Below are 21,106 nucleotides of genomic sequence, written 5' to 3' on the forward strand. Positions count from 1 at the left end.
ACCAAGGCAGATAAGGGAAATTTGAAAAAGAAAGCGTCTCACAGGAATGGGTTCAAAAAGACACGATCTTCACCCCATCCAAGGACAATGAGTGTGCTAAGGGCTTTAAGAAAGACAAAGTCCACGAATAGCGAGACCTCCACTCCATTGAGTTCTCCCCCAAAAACTGTGAAGAAGGCCATTTCTGAAAACTTACAAAAGAAAATATCAAAGAAAAGAAAACAAGAAAAAGTTGTTACCAAACCGGACAATACTCAAGGACTAAAACTATTGAAGCGAGGCTGTGTAACGATGCACCGAATTGTGAAACGCAAGATCCGAGGGATCAAACTTACTGTGTCTTTTAATGCAAAAGGAGAGCCATATGGTGAAGAAGGTAAAGAGATGCAATCATATATTAGAGTTTTGGCAAGAACCAAAACCCCGATCTGGCATGATTCTTGGAAATGTGTTCCTAAAGAGACAAAGACAAAAATTTGGGACTGTGTGTAGGTAAAATGAATATAAATAACTTCCATCATTTTAACTTTTATTTTTATTATTTGTTCTTCATTAACTAGCACCTTTTAACTTTAAATTTGTTGGTATATGTACGTAGATGGCTTATGTTGTACCTGAGTCTGTAAAAAAGTTGGTATTCAGATCGGCCGGGGCAAAATGGAGGGAATTTAAATGTCGGCTGACCAAGTACTACATTCTTCCTTATCTGGATCAACCTCAATTTTTTGCACATCCTCCTGCAGATTTTACTTTTATAGAAAAATCACACTGGGACATATTTGTTGCTGACCGCACGTCGCCTGAGTTTCTGGTATATTTCTACTTAGCTTTATTCATTTTAATATTTACTTAGTTATGATCTTCTAACCTTATTGCTGCTTTTTATGAAGAAAATTCATAAAGAACAACAAGAAAGAAGGAAGCTGAGTAAATATCCACATCGAATGTCTCGAAAAGGTTATGCTAATCTCGAGAATGAATGGGTTAGTGAAATGAAATAACAAGCACATTTTTTGCTTCATATTAATTTTACAAGCATGTTTATGTTATTACTAAGGTGATCCTTTACATGTAAATGTAGACTGAATCTCATCCAGATGCAGAGGAAGTAGATCGGTCGGACACTTGGATCCTAGCAAGGATGGACGAAGATGGTAATTTTTTAAATGATGAAGTTGCAGAAAAAGCTAAGGAAATTGTAAGTTATTAATATAATTGTCCATTCTATTTGATGCACATATTTGTGTATTTTTTAATAAGGAACTGAAGTTTCAAAAGTTAAATTTTAATAAATTATATACACATGAAGCCTTTCTATAGTTTATCTTTTTCTATTACAATGTATAATTCGAATTAGTGGTCTCTAGTTTAACTTAGGATTTGTTTGTATGCCTTTAGTGCTAGTAGCATGTTGATTGTATCATATTTAATATTAGTAGTTAATTATATATTTTAATAATCCCCTGTTCACTAAGAGAGTTAAATACACATGTTTATATTGAAAATTGGTTCATAATATTAAATGTCTAGATTTTGTATTCTGTGTTGGTTAATATTTTATTTTAATATTTTTTTATCCTTGGATTAGTTTGTCAATGAATGTACTTACTAGGTCCCCTGTACCACCAAGTAAACTAAGTTGTCTCTTGTGCTTGCAATTGAATCTATTAAATTAAATATATTAAAGGATGAATGTGCTTATAACTAGTAAAAACAAATTGGTGTTAGTTGTGTAATATTTTAATTAAAGGATGAATGTGCTTAAAGGATGTATGTGCTTATGGTGAAAAATGTTACTGAATTTTTTGTAGAAAAAGATGAAGGAGGAGGTTAAGGAAGGAAAGCTTAAAGTTGAAGGTACTAATGATGTGTTAACAATGGCGCTCGGTAAGCCTGAGCACGGAGGCAGAGTACGTGGTCAGGGAATTCATGTGAAGCAGTCGGTTTATTTTGATCTTCCGAGGGAAAAAAAAGCGAGGACAGTGGAAGAAAGGGTACGTGAGGCAATTCAAAAGTACATGGCAGAGGAGACTCCAAAAATTATTAAAGAGAGAGATGCATTTTGGGCTGCTGAATTTGAAAAATACAATGCACATTCATCGAAAAATGGTGTACAATATGATGGTAGTCCGAAACCAAATTCCCAGCAGGCAAGCTGTCACTCTAAGGGTGGGGTTGATGTGGATGTGGATGTGGCTGTAGGTGATCATAAAAATGTGACATTGATAGATAATTTGTTTGTAGATTTAGCGGTGGAGCTTGAGGATAATAAAAAGGTGGCAGGTGAGGATGATAATGGAAGGGCTGTTGAGGAAATGAAAGTGGATTCTTCAGGTGGTTCTGTATGCCGATTGGCTGTTGGATCGTTGAGCAACATTGTTGCTTGTGCAACAATTGATGAAGTACGCGTTTCCGAAGGATATGAGAAGACTATCCATGGAGTAAGTCTTGGAGAAAAGAATGCAAGGGTGTCTATCACTAAAGTCATTCAAGGAGATGCTAAGATTCCCTTCCCTATCGGGGATGAAATTTTGACTGTTCAAGAAGCCATGGGAACTTTTATTGCATGGCCGAGAAACATGATAATTGCAGGAAACAATAGCAGTACTTCTCATGTTTTGGCCGCCAAGGTCAGAATGCTTTTTTAGTATGGTTAATATATGTACTATGTGTTTGTTTAGTCTATTTTTTTAATTATTTTTATTTGCAATTGTTTTAGAAAACCAAGAAAGCCCGTGCTAAGAAAATGAAGAAGACGTATAAAGTAATTGAAGATGTTGAACCAGAGCTTGTTGTTCAAATTGGTCCGAATTATCCTTCTGCAATGAAACGTTTGTGGACATGGGAAAAGGAAGCCTTGAGTGGTGGTCGAACAATTTCTTTTGAGCTAAGCAAAGAAGCATTTGGCTTTACAAAGAAGCAAATCATGTTCTTATCTGATATACATGCAGTGTGCTCTGGCGGTGAAATGGCCGGCTCTGTCATTTGCCTTTTTATTCAGTAAGCTTTTCATTTTAAGTTTTTTTCGGAGTATATAGCCTTGGAATAAATATGACAATCTTTACTAAGGACTGCTTAATTTAATTTGTAGCTTCTTGAATGAATATGTGAAGAAGCATAAGATGGTCAACATGATTAGCTTTGTAGATCCAGGCACAATCGGTGCCATTGGATGTGGCAGTGCAGTGCAGAGGTCGCGTGAATTGTGTACAAGATTTAAAGATTCTAGGAAAGGGCAGCATTTTCTCCTGCCGTACAATGATGTGTAAGTATTTTTACTATCCCAAGCTATTAAGCTGTTAAGCCTTGCCAGTTTTTTATTAATTTTTTCAAGAATTTAGCTTTAATTTTGTAAGGAATGGGTTCAATTGTATAGTTAAACTCGATAATATTTGTTGAAATTTATATTAATTGCATTGGTTCAGTATAAACGTAATCAAATGCCTTGACAGTTTTGAAGTTAATATAAAAGTAATCAAATGGCTTACAGTATTTAATTGATTTTGTTATTAGATGTTAGGTTCGTTTCTCAGACAGGGGAAATTGTATAGTTCAACCTCATAATATTTCAAGTTCAAATTTGATGATAATTGTATAGGTTCAGTTTTAAAGTTGATTTATTTACTGGAATTTAAATTTTATCAGTATGAGCCTTCAATTTTTGATGTTATACCTGATCATGTTTATTACAGTAAATTACACTCTACTAGTATCATATTTTAGATTATTTTTCACAAATAGTGAGTTTAAATAATTTTTAGGTTGATTTTAATTCAATAGAAATGTAATTTTTTTTATGATATTTAAGTTGTTTGAGTGACAAAAAAGCATCAAATTTAGGCTTTACTATTTAACAAGCACCTCTGTTTATTTTTTGTAGCAACCACTGGACCCTGACAGTTGTCAATCCAGACGCAGAGGTAGTCTACTATATGGACCCTCTTAAACGCCGAATTGCAAATGGAGAATGGGTGGATGTTGTCGACAAGTAAGAGTTCACGTTATAAAATTTGATTATTAAGTCTTAACTTATAAATCTTGTCCGACCATATTTTGTAGTGGTTATTTTGTGTTTTGATATATCTCGTTTTGGTTGCAGTGCCATTAAAATGTACAAGGAGGATTTGAAAAAGGTTCCGAAGAAGAAAGTATTGTGGGAGAACATGGCGGTATTTATTTATTTTTGTGATCATATATTAATTATGTTATTAAAGGAGACTGGATATTTTAAATGATTTTTTGTTTGATATTTTAGGGAGTTCCAGTGCAAACCGGGAACAAGGATTGTGGCCTGTTTGTGATGTGATACATGATGGAAATCATTCATGATAAGGAGCTGGACTTTGCTAATAAGGTGACAATTGACTATCTATGGGCCTTTTCATCCACTTTGTATTTACTCTTATAAGGGCAGAACATGTTACTTATACAAAATTTTGGATCATATTTCAGTGGCTGCGTAGATCAAACCTGGTTTACACTGAGGATGACATCAACGAGATCAGGGTTGAGTTTGCAAAATATTTTATGAAACATTGTGCAAGCTAGGTCCTCGCCTTTCTTTTCTTTTGAACTTATCGTAAACTGGATGTTTTATGTATGTAGTTGGTGACAAGTAGACTCGTTTGAACTTATCGTATGTTGACAAGTAGACTCGTTTGAACTTATCGTATGTTGACAAGTAGACTCGTTTGAACTTATCGTAAAGTGGATGTTTTATGTATGTAGTTGGTGATAAGTAGACTTGCGATAATGTATTTTGTGTTCGGTGGATTGCTGGTAGTTTGGTAGGTAGATCTGGTTGTTTTGGATTGTTGAACGGATGGATTATGGTATGGTATGGATTATGGTATGGTAGTGAATTGGTTTTGTTTTGGCGGGGGCCTAGATTATGGTATGATTTTGTTTTGGATTATGGTATGGATTATGGTATTTTTATTTTGGCAGGGGACTAATTTTTGTGGTTTTTTATGCAGCTGGTTTTAATTAAATATGAAATTGATATGCAAAATGCATATACCTAATAAGATATTGGTTTTTTAAACTGTTGTCTATTACTTAGTAAACTGTTGTGTTACAAATATTTCTTCAATGGTTCCCGAAAAGTAATTCGTTATCTCTTTTGCATTATAACACCACCCTAAAACTGTTGTCTAAAAGATACTTATATTACTACCTCTGAAAATAACTGTTGTTGTTCTATTACATAAATAATAGATGAATAAAATAACTGTTGTTTGGAAAAGATATTTAAAATTGGAAAGAAAATTTAGAACTTTCTCTTGACGTAAATAAACCGTTGTTTATTACTAAGAAAACTGTCATGTTAAAAATGTTCCAACAATTGTTTTTCTAAAACAACCGTTGTGTCATCCAGATTGTAACCAGTGTTAAACACTGTTGTTGAATCTCCCTTATTACAACTGTATTAACAACCGTTGTCCAACCTTCGATCACACGAGTGTTGGATAGACAACGGAAAAACTACCTTTCAGACAACGAAAAAAAACAGTTGTATGATTGCAAAAATGTTGTAGTGTTATATTCTTATTATTTTTTTATAGTTTGTTATAATATTGTTTTAACAAATATATGTAATGAATTATTACATATATTCATAAATTTTTAAAAAATGGAATGTAAAGAAGCAAAGGAGGAGCTTATAGAATGCTGTTATGTTGGGACGATGTTGGAGAAAGAAAATTGTTAGGGCCTGAATTAATCCGTGTAACTACGGAAAAAGTCAAATTGATGTAACAAAGAATTTTGACATCTCAAAGTAGATAGAAGAGTTACGCAGACAAGGATCATCGAAAAATGATGTTTAAGGAAGGGGATTTTATATTTCATAAAATTTCTCCTTGGAAGGGCGTTATGAGATTCGGGAAGAAAGGAAAGTTAAGTCCACGTTATATTGGACCGTTTGAGATTCTTAGACGGGTTGGAGAAGTGGCATATAAGTTAGCACTACCGCCTAGTCTAGGGCATTTTCACAACGTTTTTCACGTGTCATACCTAATAAGAAAGTATGTTTCGGACCCATCGCATAAAATTAATTATGAACCAATAGAAATTCAGGAAAATATGCAGTATGAAGAACAACCTGTTGAAATAGTCGATCGTCGTGAGCAAAAATTGAGAAATAAGGTTATATCTCTCGTGAAGGTGATTTGGCGAAATCACGAGATAGAGGAAGCAACTTGGGAACCCGAAGAGATGATGAGAGCAAATTATCCCCACTTATTTGATAAGATATGTACAAATTAACTTTTAAATTTCGATGACAAAATTCTGTTAAGGGGGGAGGAATGTAATATCCCTAGTCATTTTGATTATATAATATAGTAAAGTGCTCTTATTACATGATTCGAGTTGTTTGAATAATAAATAATACTTAGTTGATATATAGCATGTAATTTTATTATAATTTTGATTATTGGTTCGCTTCTTTAGATCCAAGCTCCCATAAAATTTAACTATAACTCAAACCCGAAATTAATCGAGGGCCAAAGAAAAGGAACGAAAGGAAGAGAAACGCGAAAAGACTAAGAGGAATGAGAAGATGGTTGGGCTCTCAAGAAAGAGAAGAAAATTTTGAACTAATTCAAAGAGCCAACATGTATTAGCCCCAAGCTTAGCATATTATGCAAAACTAATATGTTATGTAAAACTAATATGTGCATATATAGAGAAATGAAGGACCTCCACTTTAATCCCCTCGACGTGGGATAAGTGAATTTAGTTGAAAAAAACAACAAGTGTTCCAAGTGCACTAGTTGTGATCCTAAAGAGATCCAACACCTGCTTATATAGAAAATGTTAGCCAACTAGTTTCACCCCATTTCGATGTGGCACTAAATAACATCATGTTTTAAACATAACATATTTTAGTGCCTTGTGTGTTTCCTTGCATTCTAAAAATTTTAAACTGATTTTCCTTGCATTAGTAATGCTCCAAATATTTTATTTTTTTAATATTATTTCGGTTTTTTTTTTTTTTTTTTTTTTTTTTTTTTTTGTGGAGCCCAAATAAAAGTGGATGTGATCTCATTACTTAGAACCCAAGCCCCTTAAATGGAATGGAGTGGTGGTTCATTTCAAAACTCCCTCGATGTGGGATAAATTTGAACTTGTCTTTAAGAGTTAGGAACTCTTAACTCAAAACCACACCATTGTGTGGGTTATATAGAGTTCAAGCAAGTCTTAAAAACATAATCTAGTCAATGTGGGACTAAATTGGATTAGTTAACTAGTTTAGATCAAACTCTAAATCTAGTTATCTTGATAAAAATAATTTTAACTTATTTAAGGACTTTGACTTAATGAATCCAAAATGATATCTATTGAGAACTTGCTAAAAATATTAATTGCAACTCTATCTTTTATATAGAAAAAGAGTATAGCCTTGTGTCTATTCATTATCACTGTGGGAACCAAGAATGTTAAGACTTAACTAAAAATTTATGTTGCCCAAGTCTTGGTTTTATTAGTGATGGAAGTGAGTCTCTTCAAAATATAAGCAATGTGGGACTTGGGATGTAATAGCAAAAAAGGTTGTCAAGTCCCATATTGAGGAGAGAATAGAATTTAAACTAGAATAAATTGGGAAGTCTATAGAATACTTGTTGCAAAGGCGTAAGTGACCTTGTATGCATCACACCTTGAGAGCTGTGAGTTTGCTTTGTGCATGGGGTTGCCTTGTGACTTTTCTTGAGAAATGAAAATTTCATTTTTAACCCTAACTCTAAGAGAGTGCTTGTGTGTTCCTTAAAAATAATATAAATAAATAGGATCCTAGTTATTTAAGACATTTTTGGGTAGGACAACTCCAACAACAATCCGTATTTTGGTTCCTTAATATAATAATAATAATTTCAAATCTTATTCATATTTTTAAAATAAGAGAGAGAAAAATATGTGAGAGAATGAGGGTGAAAAATGAGGAAAATGAATATTTAATTAATGAAAATAAGATAAGGAATGATTATGCATTCTTCATCTTTAAGGAAGCAAAAGTGGATCTTAAGCTTTTAGAGAATTACTAGGATTCTGTTGAAGTGCCAATTTTGATTCAATCCTTAAAATTTTAGGCTAGGATCCATTATAAGTAAGCCGTTGGAGTTGCTCTAAATTGGTAAATCTTTTTATGCCCTCATCTATTACTATTATTATTATTAAAATTATAATTTACTTGGTAGGATTTAGATTTGAGCTTAATAAATAAAAATATGTTATTGAGAATTGTGAATGACATTATTAGGGTACTAAGTTGAGAATAAAGGGAATTGAGACTCGAAAAAGAAATTGAATTATAAGTTGTATTAAACCGATTTAAGGTAAGTATATACTGTACTAATTCACTGTTTATGTTTTGATCTTTAAATATTTCTTGATTTGATTGATGATTCACGGATAAAAAATGAGTATTCTTGCACTGATACTTGATGAACTGATGATGATGCTTCCTTGTCGGAAGTAAGCTAAACCAATCATTTGGCTGACCGGGATCCCAACTTGATGAACTTGATGAATTGATGAACTTATCATGCTTGAATACTCCGTTTTAATCTTGTGAGAACTATTATATTATGATGAACACTTGATGATCGTGTTAAGCTTTTGATGATTCTCTTGTTTAAAATTGTTTTATTTGAAGATTTAAAACTCTGGTTTCTATATAAAACTCAGTTGAAATGTATGATATATGCTTACCGAGCTTTATGAGCTCACTCTTTTATGTTGCTAACTCTCACAAGAAAGAGTTTCAGAGAAGTATGTTCAGCAAAGGATAAAAATATGATGAACTAAGGTTTTAGTGGATGGCGAGAAGCATATAGTATTATAATGAATAAAGTTTATGTAATAGACTTGTGTTTGTATTTGATTAGGATCTGATGCATCGTAAACTTTTGTTGTACACTGAAATTATTGTATGAATCTTATATTATTAATTATTTTATGGTTACGTAAGCATATATTGAGTTTGTAGTTTGTTGGCATCCCCGGGTCGGGTTCCTGAGGCTACCCGAGGTCGGGGTCATCACACTACGAGGCAGAGATTATGGCTGCAACTGCAGCAGCTTGTCAAGCCATTTGGATTCGAAATGTTTTAAATCAGATAATAGATGAGCAAGTTGATCTAGTGGTGTTTTTCATTGATAATAAATCTGTACTGGATTTGGTTAAAAATCCTATCTTTCATGGAAGGAGCAAGCAAATTCACGTGCATTATCATTTCATTAGGGAATTTGTGGAACGGGGGGAAATTATTCTGAATCACATAAGCAGTGAGTGTCAAAAGGTAGATATCTTAACCAAGGAAATGACTACACTCAAATTTGAAAAGATGAGAAAGTTGCTGGGAATTGAGAATCTATGTGGAAAACTCTAAGATTAAGGGGGGATATGTTGGTTTAATCTTAAGTTGGTTTTGTTTTATTCATTTAAATAAAGTCATTGTCTCTGTTGAAGTAGTAGTCGAGCTAGCAAGTTTGTAGGAAGTTGAATTAGTATAGTGTTAGTTGAGTCTGTATAGGACGTGTGTGAGTACATGTCCTGGTTTTTAGCTTTTCTGTTTGTGTAGTCTACTATAACTTTCTGTTATTGAATAAACAAGTAATGCTTCTGGAAACCAAACTTCCTTTTGTTTACATCATTGTAATTAATAAGAATTCACATTTATATTGAATCTATTAACAATATAAATGTGCTAGCTAAGTACTTCAAAACTTACTACATAATACTTAAACCTACTCTTTCTGTAAAATGTACTTGATATAAATCGTGCTTCGTGCGGTAAAACTTAGCGCATAGTACTAAAACATACTCCACCCTTCAAATAAAAATGAAAGAAATCATTTATTCGCAATATTGTATTACAGTGCAATTTATGTAACAATAAATATTTCCTGACAAAAAAAATATAAAATTTAGTCTTCTTTAATTCAAATTATATCCCTAATTATAGTTTTCTAAAAAAATACTATATCCGTGTCTAAATCCATTCTGCAAAGTAGTGAAACGTCTTTAAATAAATACATAGATATACTCGAGATGGCTGATGTTAATATATTTTTCTGTATTTACTGGAAAGTTCTTATATGGTACATTAAGAAAATCAACCTATACCAAGCTAATTCATGAATGGTAGTGCTGCAATTTCAATACACGACCACCAAAACGGACGAATACATTAATTAAGCAGCATCATTTCATAAAAATGAATGTTTAAATAAACATTCAATTCATTTCATTCATAGTTATGAAAATGACGTGATAGCCTACATATAACACTGCAAACAGATGACTAGTTTTGGGTCTAATACATACTCTTTACCCGACTCTATATCTAGGCCCAGTACCAAACTTTGACTCGAATATTACAAGGTCTGTCTGTGACAATATTGTGTTATAAAACCTGTTTATGGTGTAATTTTGAATAATATTTCTAATTCTAAATGTACGATTGGAAAATAAATATACAACTAAATTGTATAGAAAAGAGACTTTAGTAATAAACGTACGATATTCAACTAGTCATGTTTGCAAATTACCTTGAATAATTTAAAAATAAAAAAAGAATAAAATTGTAGTCTCAATATTTATTAGTTAAAATTTAAATACACTGACTAAAAGTATCTGCTTGATGGCTGAGGTTTTCAGTGATTAGTATATATGTTTCATAACATTCATCTTATAATAGTTATTATGATTAATACAATAAGTAATCATTTCTTTTAGAAATAGTGTTATATACTACCGGGCCTTCATTTTAACGTTCGTATAGGACACTACTGATGAGCCTGAAAAGGACGCGCCCTGAAGTTGACCCCTCAATTCTTCTCCAATCTATTCCTCCAACAGGTGAATCTTAGGGCACTTCCTGATCTATCATTATGTTTAAACTGCATTTGAACTAAGTTTCTTAATACGTTGAAGAGCTAGCACTCTTTTGATGCTATGCAAGGTTATAGGACTATATTCCGTTTTGCTACTCTTTTATTTAAGGTTTCATTTATCTTTATTTCTCTCAACAAGTAGATCTTCTGCAAAAAGTTTTCTAAGTACCAAATTGATGCGCGCCCTGATGGGTGAGGCACGCCTTAAAAAAATCCGAAAACTAATTGACATAATTGCCTAAAATATGCAAATAATTAAATAATTATAATTAACAACACATTAACACATGCACAATTTTTATAAACATTAAAATTTACACAAAATGTGTTTAACTGATTAATTTTAAAAAAAATAACTACACATATGCAACACAATAAGATCTTTATGTCCGTTAGTTTTGTCCCCATATCCTAAAAATAATTATGTAATTTACATATTCTAATGGTCTAAATAGTAAAATTCTGAATTTATCTATCATTTCTAATTAATTAATTAATTAAGTATAATTAATAAAAGCCTCAAACTACATGCACAATTATAATTAAACAATACTTACCCCAAGAATGTTTGAAACAATTTAATCATAAAAATTAAAAGAGTACAATGGAGTAATATAATATACTCCATAAACCAAAACACAAGTTTTTAATAACAAAAATATGGTTCATAGCTCCATAAGCAAAAAAAAACATTTAACAAGAACAACTATTTTAAGATGTCATGACGCTATTCCACCTATTCCAGCATGTGCCGCAATACTTCATTGCCTTGGAATTGATCCACCAGCAGCAATAAGTTCGTTGTGTAACTACAATTTTCAAACAAATGATTATATTACAATCCCTTCTACAAAATATGCTTTCATCTTATAAGAACATGTAATGTAGGTATTTATGGGCACCAAATTTACTCTAGATTAAAAGTACCTTGAGCAAGGTCTCAAGCTTGTTCTTCACAAAAAAATATTCTGTCTGCATTTTTTGTACCGAATCAAAACATCTGCAAATATAAAGTTTTAGTTAGTTAATAATAATAAACTTACACCACTAATGAAAATATACCCTTCACAATAAAATTACCCTTCAACATTTTGTTGATTGTAGTGCTCAAGGAGAACAATACATGCCTCGTGAAGTCTGTGGGCTCCAATGCTGACAAAAAATATTAACAACATAATATATTGGTTAAACAAAAACCAATGATTTTTGATAAGTTATAATTATCCCTTTCTTTTAAATCTTTTAACCATGACAACTAAAAATTTGGCTTATTCAGTTTTGAACTATTTTATCCCACAAGTGGTGGCTACTGATTAGCATTCACATGCTTATAGTTGTGTTGCTTATAATAAAGTAACTAGTGCTTATAATAAAAATTGATAAGGGCTCACAATAGATGTAAGTTTGTAAACATCTTATAATATTTAAATTATTTAAAATGAAATCTCTGCTAATTATATTTAAACATATATGAGGCACCGTAACAAATGTTTAACAAGCATATGAATCGTGACTGATTAAACTTTCATATTATAGTAAGGACATGCTTGTGGTAATAATTATAGTTGAACCGCAAATGAATTGAGTAAGATGTTACACTAGATGTGAAAAACATTAAAACACCAAAACTAGGACCGAGTAGAGAAGTTTTAGGTGGAAAATGGCTTCCCACCACATATATACATGGTATAATGACTTTACACATATGCATTAATAAAATTAATTTACCTCGATGTGGAACCTTTGAGGGAAAAGATAAGGATTTCAACTTTTTTCCAATCAATGAGTGTACATAGGAATAGGAATAAAGTATGGTTTATTATATTAATCAATAGCAACAATACGGCCAAAAATGTCCACACACAACAAAGTCGAATTAATCTTACAAAGCTGTTGTAATATTAAGAACAGTTCTCTCAAAATTGATGAAGAAGTTCGACACAGTTTCAACCACAAAATTTGGGTTGCTAAGATCGTCTTGAAGCTTTTGAAGGTTTTTGAACTGATCGTCCAGATATGCCTAATTTTTTCATAATTAACAAAAAACATCATCAATGGGTAAGCATAAACAATAAACAATACACACACAAATTCAACAATAGAAATGCACATAAGCACATCTTGCTGAGTTTCAAGTAAAACACAAACACAAAATAATAAAAAACATATAAGAACATTTTATATGTAAGCATATCATTACACACACAAGAGAAAAAAATGTAAATTAAGTGTACATAAATGATCGAGAAAGAAAAAAAATACCTCATTATACAAATAGGTAGTATAGTCAAGTATTTGTCTTTGTAATTGAACAATAGTACTGACATTAGCCATTTCTAGTATTCAAATAAAATGTTGAGAGTTCTGCGCGAAGTAGTTTCTATAAGTTATTGGAAATTTAAATTGTAAGAGATGTTGCCTCTGATTTTATGCTTGTGCTTGTTGTTTCACCTAGGAGATATGGCCATCTACTTACCTAGAAGAAGTAGTCGGGCCCACGGTAGACTTTTTATACTTTAAACTAAAGATGTTACTTCTGACTTGTGTTTGGTTGTTTTACGTTGGACATATAGCCATCTACCTACCTAAAATAGGTAGGCCCACCCACGTTAGACTTTTTATGTTTAAAACATTTAATGTCATAAATAAATGTTAGCTGTGATAAAAAAGGGCAATTAATGTGATGGAAAATTTTAGTTAAAATGCTCTTATAGATATAATAAAAACAAAAAATACAGATGAGAAATTTTGGCTGATTCTGATCATTTTGAACTAAAAGAAAACTTTTGGGTGGTTCAAATGTAGACGATAAAAACAAAAACTACTCATTACCTAAAGAATTTATTTTGTTTTAATTTTTTTTATTTTCCCTTGAATATTTATTAGGGAGTACTCAATTTAATTGTATGTGATAACTTCTTCCTATTTATCAAATTTAAGTTTAGGAAAAAATTTGCTAAATTAATGACTGATTTTAAATTCAATCCATAAAAATGAGATAGTAGATGTTAAATTTGTAGAATATAAGAACATATTTAATGTATATATATTTATAAGCACGTGTAATAAACACACAATAAATAATTATTTTAGAAGAACTAGGAACACATTTTGTTATTAAGTCTCAGAGAAATAAAAAATAACTTACAGGTCTAATATATAGACTAATAAAGATAATGGCTACAAATAAACAACCTTCTCCTCGAAAAACTCAAACACTCCCATCACCTCAAGACTCTCCTAAAATAGTGACCAAGTCTAAACTACATGACTAACTACGTGACTAACTAGGTGACTAAATATTAGCCTAAATAATTAAAACAGGGAGTAAACATATAATTTAGATTAAAATCCCAACAGAATTAATAAATGGAGGTTCATTATTTTGTAAGACATCAAAAAAATGAATGTGGTTCTCAAAGAGAGAGTATAATTATTTTATTATATTACCTTATAACCCATGTGATGCACGATTTTTCTAAAATTTACATGTTCTGCTTTTAAAAAATTTATGAATTTATTTTTAAAAACTTTAATGTACTTATATTATTACTTTTGATGTCTATATTTATATTGTTATTATTTTTTATATTTTGTTGCAATATTATTTCAACAAATATGCATATATTGAAAAATATATGGATTTTGAATTTAATAATTTTTTATCATGTATATTATATAGCTATATATAGTAAAATATTGATTTATATTATTGTTGTATCATTGGATCATATTTTAGCGGCCGAGGATTAGTAGAACAATGTAATCCTTTTATATATTTGCTGAACTTCTAATCATAGGATTGTATTTAAATATTGCATCGTAGTCTCGTGTTTTAGTATTAGAACAACGTGATCATTTTTTATTCATGGTTGTATTAAGAATGTTTTTAATTGATTTTAGAGGAGGTTTTCTAATAAGATATAATTTTGATCGTCTATTTTTAAAAATATCGTATAAACGGTTGAGATTGTTTTGGCGATACAGGACCAAATGCCAAACGCTTATTATATATAAGGATATAATGGGTTGTAACATTAAAACCTTAGAAAAAATATCATTTAATAAATTATATACTAATTAAATATATATATATATGTAATAATTCATTTAATAAATATATTTTTTAATAAAAAATATAATTAATAATAACATCAAATTCACTATCATGGCTTTTAAAAAACGCAATATTGTAAAAAATTAGGAAAATTATATCCATGTAAATAATCGTCGGGTCTATCAACATTATTTGTGAATAAATTTTCTTTGTGTAGCAATAAATATACATACTTAATAGGTAATCAAATTTTTTTTTCTTAAAAGTATCAAACTAACAAAATAGTCATTTTGTATTTTAACAATGTTATTTGAACAAAAAAAGGAACATGGATATCATAATCGAGACAAAAAAATTACACATTAAAATAATATCCCTTGTGAGACAAGATTAGTAACCACAATAAATCTAATATGATTATATTCTACAAGTGAATAAAATTAAAAAAAATATAACATGAAAAAACGAGAGGGAGCGAGATAGAAAAGGTAGAGAGATATATTACTAAAGGGCTAATTTGAAGAGGATTTGATACGAACTCAATTAGGAAAATAGGTCGAGTAAATTAATAAAATTGATAAAATATGTATACATATATATACAATTGTATTCTTTAAAACTAAATGGTAAAGTATCAATTAGAAGATTAATTACGCTAGTCCAAAGTAAAAGAATTACAATTAATCTCTGAATGTAAATCATGAGAAGTTTCCTCCCTTTACTCACTGATAAGATGATTAGTTTCGTTGAGAAGTTACCTTCTCCTTGATGTGGGAAGGAGAGGGTCAAGGTTGACTCCATAGAACTTTACTCTATATATATATATATGTATATATATATATATATATATGTCTATATATATGTATATATATATAAGGACACAACCTTATATGTTGGATATCAAAATGACGACATATAACTCAATCATGTGTAGCACCTTTATACGTCGGAAAATAATGAACTAACGAATATATCCACAATGTATGTTTGATGTTTTATAAACCGACGTATAAAGTAAATCCAAACCACTAATATATATTTGCCTCTTCAAAATTCGACGTGAAATAATTACATAGGTTGTCTTTTTAACTATTGTGAATTGTAAAATCCATAACATGCTTTATAAGTTATAAGTCATTCCTCATAAAAAATATTTAAATAATTTATTCTAACTTTATTTTATATTAAAATATAATATTTATACTAAGACTTCATTCTAAAAAAACGTACTCACAAGTACAAAACATACACCACTATTACAAAACCTACTCAATTAAGAAAAACCTACTCACACATATTTTCCTTGATTTTACAATTTAATTAAAAAACTATATCTTGCTTTAAATCATGCTATATATGTAATATAAAACCTACTACAACTACTTCTTAGTACAAAACCTACTATTTGCTAGAATACTATTCCATTCTGAAAAACCTACTCTCGAAAGTACTAAATGTGATAGCTAAGTACTTCAAAACTTATTTCATAATTCTTAAACCTGCTCTTTCTATAAAATGTACTCGATATAAATCGTGCCTCGTGCGGTAAAATTTAGCCCATATTTCTAAAATATACTCCACCCTTCAAATAAAAATGAAAGAAATCACTTATTCGCGATATTGTATTACAATGCAATTTATGTAACAATAAATATTTCCTGACAAAAAAAATATAAAATTTAGTAAAGTGCTCATATTACATGATTCGAGTTGTTTGAATAATAAATAATACTTAGTTGATATATAGCATGTAATTTTATTATAATTTTGATTATTGGTTCGCTTCTTTAGATCCAAGCTCCCATAAAATTTAACTATAACTCAAACCCGAAATTAATCGAGGGCCAAAGAAAAGGAACGAAAGGAAGAGAAACGCGAAAAGACTAAGAGGAATGAGAAGATGGTTGGGCTCCCAAAAAAGAGAAGATGAAAATTTTGAACTAATTCAAAGAGCCAACATGTATTAGCCCCAAGCTTAGCATATTATGCAAAACTAATATGTTATGTAAAACTAATATGTGCATATATAGAGAAATGAAGGACCTCCACTTTAATCCCCTCGATGTGGGACAAGTGAATTTAGTTAAAAAAACAACAAGTGTTCCAAGTGCACTAGTTGTGATCCTAAAGAGATCCAACACCTACTTATATAGAAAATGTTAGCCAACTAGTTTCACCCCATTTCGATGTGGCACTAAATAACATCATGTTTTAAACATAACATATTTTAGTGCCTTGTGTGTTTCTTGCATTCTAAAAATTTTAAACTGATTTTCCTTGCATTAGTAATGCTCCAAATATTTTATTTTTTTAATATTATTTCGGTTGTGGAGCCCAAATAAAAGTGGATGTGATCTCATTACTTAGAACCCAAGCCCCTTAAATTTCAAAACTCCCTCGATGTGGGATAAATTTGAACTTGTCTTTAAGAGTTGGGAACTCTTAACTCAAAACCACACCATTGTGTGGGTTATATAGAGTTCAAGCAAGTCTTAAAAACATAATCTAGTCAATGTGGGACTAAATTGGACTAGTTAACTAGTTTAGATCAAACTCTAAATCTAGTTATCTTGATAAAAATAATTTTAACTTATTTAAGGACTTTGACTTAATGAATCCAAAATGATATCTATTGAGAACTTGTTAAAAATATTACTTGCAACTCTATCTTTTATATAGAAAAAGAGTATAGCCTTGTGTCTATTCATTATCGCTGTGGGAACCAAGAATGTTAAGACTTAACTAAAAATTTATGTTGCCCAAGTCTTGGTTTTATTAGTGATGGAAGTGAGTCTCTTCAAAACATAAGCAATGTGGGACTTGGGATGTAATAGCAAAGAAGGTTGTCAAGTCCCATATTGAGGAGAGAATAGAAGTTAAACTAGAATAAATTGGGAAGTCTATAGAATACTTGTTGCAAAGGCGTAAGTGACCTTGTATGCATCACACCTTGAGAGCTGTGAGTTTGCTTTGTGCATGGGGTTGCCTTGTGACTTTTCTTGAGAAATGAAAATTTCATTTTTAACCCTAACTCTAAGAGAGTGCTTGTGTGTTCCTTAAAAATAATATAAATAAATAGGATCCTACTTATTTAAGACATTTTTGGGTAGGACAACTCCAACAACAATCCGTATTTTGGTTCCTTAATATAATAATAATAATTTCAAATCTTATTCATATTTTTAAAATAAGAGAGAGAAAAAGATGTGAGTGAATGAGGGTGAAAAAGGAGGGAAATGAATATTTAATTAATGAAAATAAGATAAGGAATGATTATGCATTCTTCATCTTTAAGGAAGCCAAAGTGGATCTTAAGCTTTTAGAGAATTACTAGGATTCTGTTGAAGTGCCAATTTTGATTCAATCCTTAAAATTTTAGGCTAGGATCCATTATAAGTAAGCCGTTGGAGTTGCTCTAAATTGGTAAGTCTTTTTATGCCCTCATCTATTACTATTATTATTATTATTAAAATTATAATTTACTTGGTAGGATTTAGATTTGAGCTTAATAAATAAAAATATGTTATTGAGAATTGTGAATGACATTATTAGGGTACTAAGTTGAGAATAAAGGGACTTAAGACTCGAAAAAGAAATTGAATTAGAAGTTGTATTAAACCGATTTAAGGTAAGTATATACTGTACTAATTCACTGTTTATGTTTTGATCTTTAAAAATTGCTTGATTTGATTGATGATTCACGGATAAAAAATGAGTATTCTTGCACTGATACTTGATGAACTGATGATGATGCTTCCTTGTCGGAAGTAAGCTAAACCAATCATTTGGCTGACCGGGATCCCAACTTGATAAATTTGATGAATTGATGAACTTATCATGCTTGAATACTCCGTTTTAATCTTATGAGAACTATTATATTATGATGAACACTTGATGATCGTGATAAGCTTTTGTTGATTCTCTTGTTTAAAATTGTTTTATTTAATGATTTAAAACTCTGGTTTCTAGATAAAACTCAGTTGAAATGTATGATATATGCTTACCGAGCTTTATGAGCTCACTCTTTTATGTCACTAACTCTCACAAGAAAGAGTTTCAGAGAAGTAATGTTCAGCAAAGGATAAAAATATGATGAACTAAGGTTTTAGTGGATGGCGAGAAGCATATAGTATTATAATGAATAAAGTTTATGTAATAGACTTGTGTTTGTATTTGATTAGGATATGATGCATCGTAAACTTTTGTTGTAGACTGAAATTATTGTATGAATCTTATATTATTAATTAGTTTATGGTTACATAAGCATATATTGAGTTTGTAGTTTATTGGCATCCCCGGGTCGGGTTCCTCAGGCTACCCGAGGTCGGGGTCATCACACTACGAGGCAGAGATTATGGCTGCAACTGCAGCAGCTTGTCAAGCCATTTGGATTCGAAATGTTTTAAATCAGATAATAGATGAGCAAGTTGATCTAATGGTGTTTTTCATTGATAATAAATCTGTACTGGATTTGGCTAAAAATCCTATTTTCATTGGAAGGAGCAAGCAAATCCACGTGCGTTATCATTTCATTAGGGAATTTGTGGAACGGGGGGAAATTATTCTGAATCACATAAGCAGTGAGTGTCAAAAGGCAGATATCTTAACCAAGGAAATGACTACACTCAAATTTGAAAAGATGAGAAGGTTGCTGGGAATTGAGAATCTATGTGGAAAACTCTAAGATTAAGGGGGGATATGTTGGTTTAATCTTAAGTTGGTTTTGTTTTATTCATTTAAATAAAGTCATTGTCTCTGTTGAAGTAGTAGTCGAGCTAGCAAGTTTGTAGGAAGTTGAATTAGTATAGTGTTAGTTGAGTCTGTATAGGACGTATGTGAGTACATGTCCTAGTTTTTAGCTTTTCTGTTTCTGTAGTCTACTATAACTTTCTGTTATTGAATAAACAAGTAATGCTTCTGGCAACCAAACTTCCTTGTGTTTGTTTACATCATTGTAATTAATAAGAATTCACATTTATATTGAATCTATTAACAATATAAATGTGCTAGCTAAGTACTTCAAAACTTACTACATAATACTTAAACCTACACTTTCTGTAAAATGTACTTGATATAAATCGTGCTTCGTGCCGTAAAACTTAGCGCATAGTACTAAACCATACTCCACCCTTCAAATAAAAATGAAAGAAATCATTTATTCGCGATATTATATTACAGTGCAATTTATGTAACAATAAATATTTCCTGACAAAAAAAATATAAAATTTAGTCTTCTTTAATTCAAATTATATCCCTAATTATAGTTTTCTAAAAAAATACTATATCCGTGTCTAAATCCATTCTGCAAAGTAGTGAAACGTCTTTAAATAAATACATAGATATACTCGAGACGGCTGATGTTAATATATTTTTCTGTATTTATTGGAAAGTTCTTATATGGTACATTAAGAAAATCAACCTATACCAAGCTAATTCATGAATGGTAGTGCTGCAATTTCAATACACGACCACCAAAACGGACGAATACATTAATTAAGCAGCATCATTTCATAAAAATGAATGTTTAAATAAACATTCAATTCATTTCATTCATAGTTATGAAAATGACGTGATAGCCTATATATAACACTGCAAACGGATGACTAGTTTTGGGTCTAATACATACTCTTTACCTGACTCTATATCTAGGCCCAGTACCAAACTTGGACTCGAATATTACAAGGTCTGTCTGTGACAATATTGTGTTATAAAACCTGTTTATGGTGTAATTTTGAATAATATTTCTAATTCTAAATGTACGATTGGAAAATAAATATGCAACTAAATTGTATAGAAAAGAGACTTTAGTAATAAACGTACCATATTCAACTAGTCATGTTTGCAAATTGCCTTGAATATTTTAAAAATAAAAAAAGAATAAAATAGTAGTCTCAATATTTATTAGTTAAAATTTAAATACACTGACAAAAAGTATCTGCTTGATGCCTGGGGTTTTCAGTGATTAGTATATATGTTTCATAACATTCATCTTATAACAGTTATTATGATTAATACAATAAGTAATCATTTCTTTTGGAAATAGTGTTATATACTACCGGGCCTTCATTTTAACGTTCGTATAGGACACTACCGACGAGCCTGAAAAGGACGCGCCTGAAGTTGACCCCTCAATTCTTCTCCAATCTATTCC

General features: G+C 30.8%; 1 long non-coding RNA gene across 1 annotated transcript; it reads left to right on the forward strand.

Annotated features, from left to right (window-relative positions):
• The first annotated feature begins 624 nt into the window (after positions 1-624).
• LOC141703234 (uncharacterized) lies at positions 625-1,175 on the forward strand. Its single transcript, XR_012567416.1, has 3 exons — positions 625-687; positions 891-983; positions 1,082-1,175. It is a non-coding gene; the product is annotated as an uncharacterized LOC141703234 (long non-coding RNA).
• The last annotated feature ends 19,931 nt before the right edge of the window (positions 1,176-21,106 follow it).

The sequence above is a fragment of the Apium graveolens genome, unplaced genomic scaffold (assembly GCF_009905375.1).
Source record: "Apium graveolens cultivar Ventura unplaced genomic scaffold, ASM990537v1 ctg6363, whole genome shotgun sequence".
Taxonomy (NCBI): Eukaryota; Viridiplantae; Streptophyta; class Magnoliopsida; order Apiales; family Apiaceae; genus Apium; species Apium graveolens.